Source organism: Venturia canescens, unplaced genomic scaffold, assembly GCF_019457755.1.
Source record: "Venturia canescens isolate UGA unplaced genomic scaffold, ASM1945775v1 PGA_scaffold_39__1_contigs__length_154694, whole genome shotgun sequence".
Classification (NCBI taxonomy): domain Eukaryota; kingdom Metazoa; phylum Arthropoda; class Insecta; order Hymenoptera; family Ichneumonidae; genus Venturia; species Venturia canescens.
This window is the reverse complement of record NW_025108605.1, coordinates 138,272-142,500: the sequence shown is the minus strand read 5'-3', so window position 1 is coordinate 142,500 and position 4,229 is coordinate 138,272.

Sequence of the window (4,229 nt, the reverse complement as noted above, 5' to 3'; positions counted from 1 at the left end):
GCTTGGATGCTCGCTCGAATCTTGAGTCCAATCCCACCGGATCGTCCACGTGTGCGTAACATTTGGTTTAACGAAATTCCCACTGTCCCTATCTCCGACGACGAAGAACCATAATTTCCTTTAGATATCGTCAACGCAAGCATGAGCGAGCTACGTAAAATCTCTCGGTCGGTGGACGCCCGGTGCGGGCGTCGCACGACCGACGAAATATTTCGCCCAATTTCAAGGTACCTGGGCACGTAGCTGCGCATTTTCCTCGACGCACGCCATCGAGGGAACGAACGTCGTCGGGAGACGTAGCGAAACTCGTCACGTAGGGTCTAACGGGGAAACGAGAAATCCTCGGTCGGTGGACGCCCGGTGCGGGCGTCGCACGACCGACGAAAAAAAGTCAGCACAATTACAGAGTCTCTGGGCACAAAACCGCGATGCTTCGTCTACGTAGGCTATCGGGAGAAAGGCGAATTTGGGATCGTCCGAATATCTCGAAAGTTGCGTATCTTGTGAGTTTACTCGTCGCTCTTGACGCGTGTTGCGGTCGAACGGGTAAACGGCGGGCTTGGATGCTCGCTCGAATCTTGAGTCCAATCCCACCGGATCGTCCACGTGTGCGTAACATTTGGATTAACGAAATTCCCACTGTCCCTATCTCCTACGTTTGTGGATTTTAAGGGAGCCTTCGACCACCTGAGCTGGGACACGATCCTCGGGATCCTGGGCGCCGCCGGATGTCCCGAATGGGGTGTCTGGCGGAGCTTTTTCAGCGGCCGACAAGCGTTCATGGCTTCTCGGTTTGGTCGTGTTGAGCTGGACGTCGTTCGGGGCTGCCCTCAGGGGTCGATGTCGGGGCCTATTCTTTGGAATCTGGCTCTGGACCCCCTGTTGCGGCGGCTCCGTGACGCGGAGATCGAGGTTGTCGCTTATGCCGATGACACGCTCCTGATCTCCTCGGGGGACACACGCCGGAGTGTAGAGGCTCGGGCGACGCAGTCCCTCGAGATGGTGAGGGAGTGGGGTGTCAGTGCCACGGTCGAAATCTCTAGGGATAAGACCGTGACCATGGTGCTCAGCGGAAGTTTCGCGGGCAACAGGCACCCCAGAGTCCTCCTGGACGGGGACGCTGTGCCGTACAGGGAGGAGGTCCGGTACCTGGGGATACTCGTAGGCGAGCGGCTGACTTTTTGGCCGCACCTGCGGGAGATCCGGGGAAAGATCACCTCCCTGGTGTATCAACTGCGGCGAGTGATGCGGCAGGACTGGGGCCTCCGGCGTCGGACCATCGGGTCCTGGTACCGGGGGCTCTTCGTCCCGTGCGCGATGTACGGCGCCTCCGTTTGGGGGGGCTTTGTGAGGGCAAGAGCGACGGCGCGCGTCCTGCTCAACAGGGCCCAGCGTCCGGTCCTCCTCGCCGCGCTATCAGTATGCCGCACCGTCTCTACGGAGGCGATGACGGTGCTGATGGGGGAGCTCCCATGGGACTTGGAGGCGAAAAACTCCGAGGCGGGGTATTTCCTCCGTCAAGGAGTGCCCGTCCCGTGGACGTTCCCCGGGGCGAACGGGGAGGAGGTGCCGGGTACGAGGGCCCGGGCGTGCGAGGCCGCGTGGGCCGAATGGCGAGGGCGCTGGCGGGAGTGCGAGAAGGGCGGGACGACTCGTCTCTTCATTCCCGATCCAGAAGGGCCCGCGGAGCTCCTGAGGGGGAGTTGCTTCGGCCTCCCGACGGGGTATTTGCTCACCGGACACGGGTCGCTGAACGAGTTTCTCTTTAGAAGAGGACTCCAGGCGTCCCCAATGTGTCCGTGTGGCGAGGCGGAGGAAACTTCTCCTCATGTCCTGCTGGACTGCCCGTTGTACGAGGAACGGAGAGACTTGGTGGTTTTGGGCGTCCGGCGGGGCGAAGATGGGGCCTGGGATACTCGCGGGGTTGCCGCCTCTCCCGAGAGTTTCCGGGCTCTAAGGAGCTTCGCGGGCTGGGCCTTCGACAGGAGGCCCCGCGCCGGCGAAGGGAATGAATAGAGGGCGACTGAGGAGTCTACGCAGGGAAGGAGACAGGAAGCCCGGTGCAAGTTGCCCGGTGCTGTCCCTGCAGCCTTTCGGGTCTGGCGCACCCGCGTACCCGAGCTGGCCGACCGCTGCCTGGCTGGCTTAGAGCCTTATGCGGAGTGGGCCGAGTAGGCCCACGAGTGTCCGACCAATGACATGCAAGATTGGTACCGCGGGGGCCGGGGAGCCCTGTGATGGCTTAGGTCATCGCACCCCGGCCGCAATGAGGTAGGATTCGCGGGGGCAGTGGTTAACGCGTGTGAGTTGCGCAACATCTCAACTCGGGTGCGGCCCAGCACAGGCCGTAGGGAGGTTGGAAAGTACTCCCCCCTTTTGCCAAGGGGCCGGTCCGGGCTAAGCCCCCGGGCAGGAATTGGTAGCTGCCTCGGTTCTGGCACGGTGCATGACGCGCGTGCAAGGATCCGGGGCGGTGCGCTGGTTGGGCGTGATCCCAACCCCACGCACTTGGGTGCCGTGTCGTATGCCGACAGGCGGAGACGGCACGTTAAATACAACAGGTCGACGTATGTCCCTATCTCCTACGACGAAGAACCATAATTTCCTTTAGATATCGTCAACGCAAGCATGAGCGAGCTACGTAAAATCTCTCGGTCGGTGGACGCCCGGTGCGGGCGTCGCACGACCGACGAAAAATTTCGCCCAATTTCAAGGTACCTGGGCACGTAGCTGCGCATTTTCCTCGACGCACGCCATCGAGGGAACGAACGTCGTCGGGAGACGTAGCGAAACTCGTCACGTAGGGTCTAACGGGGAAACGAGAAATCCTCGGTCGGTGGACGCCCGGTGCGGGCGTCGCACGACCGACGAAAAAAAGTCAGCACAATTACAGAGTCTCTGGGCACAAAACCGCGATGCTTCGTCTACGTAGGCTATCGGGAGAAAGGCGAATTTGGGATCGTCCGAATATCTCGAAAGTTGCGTATCTTGTGAGTTTACTCGTCGCTCTTGACGCGTGTTGCGGTCGAACGGGTAAACGGCGGGCTTGGATGCTCGCTCGAATCTTGAGTCCAATCCCACCGGATCGTCCACGTGTGCGTAACATTTGGTTTAACGAAATTCCCACTGTCCCTATCTCCGACGACGAAGAACCATAATTTCCTTTAGATATCGTCAACGCAAGCATGAGCGAGCTACGTAAAATCTCTCGGTCGGTGGACGCCCGGTGCGGGCGTCGCACGACCGACGAAAAATTTCGCCCAATTTCAAGGTACCTGGGCACGTAGCTGCGCATTTTCCTCGACGCACGCCATCGAGGGAACGAACGTCGTCGGGAGACGTAGCGAAACTCGTCACGTAGGGTCTAACGGGGAAACGAGAAATCCTCGGTCGGTGGACGCCCGGTGCGGGCGTCGCACGACCGACGAAAAAAAGTCAGCACAATTACAGAGTCTCTGGGCACAAAACCGCGATGCTTCGTCTACGTAGGCTATCGGGAGAAAGGCGAATTTGGGATCGTCCGAATATCTCGAAAGTTGCGTATCTTGTGAGTTTACTCGTCGCTCTTGACGCGTGTTGCGGTCGAACGGGTAAACGGCGGGCTTGGATGCTCGCTCGAATCTTGAGTCCAATCCCACCGGATCGTCCACGTGTGCGTAACATTTGGTTTAACGAAATTCCCACTGTCCCTATCTCCGACGACGAAGAACCATAATTTCCTTTAGATATCGTCAACGCAAGCATGAGCGAGCTACGTAAAATCTCTCGGTCGGTGGACGCCCGGTGCGGGCGTCGCACGACCGACGAAATATTTCGCCCAATTTCAAGGTACCTGGGCACGTAGCTGCGCATTTTCCTCGACGCACGCCATCGAGGGAACGAACGTCGTCGGGAGACGTAGCGAAACTCGTCACGTAGGGTCTAACGGGGAAACGAGAAATCCTCGGTCGGTGGACGCCCGGTGCGGGCGTCGCACGACCGACGAAAAAAAGTCAGCACAATTACAGAGTCTCTGGGCACAAAACCGCGATGCTTCGTCTACGTAGGCTATCGGGAGAAAGGCGAATTTGGGATCGTCCGAATATCTCGAAAGTTGCGTATCTTGTGAGTTTACTCGTCGCTCTTGACGCGTGTTGCGGTCGAACGGGTAAACGGCGGGCTTGGATGCTCGCTCGAATCTTGAGTCCAATCCCACCGGATCGTCCACGTGTGCGTAACATTTGGTTTAA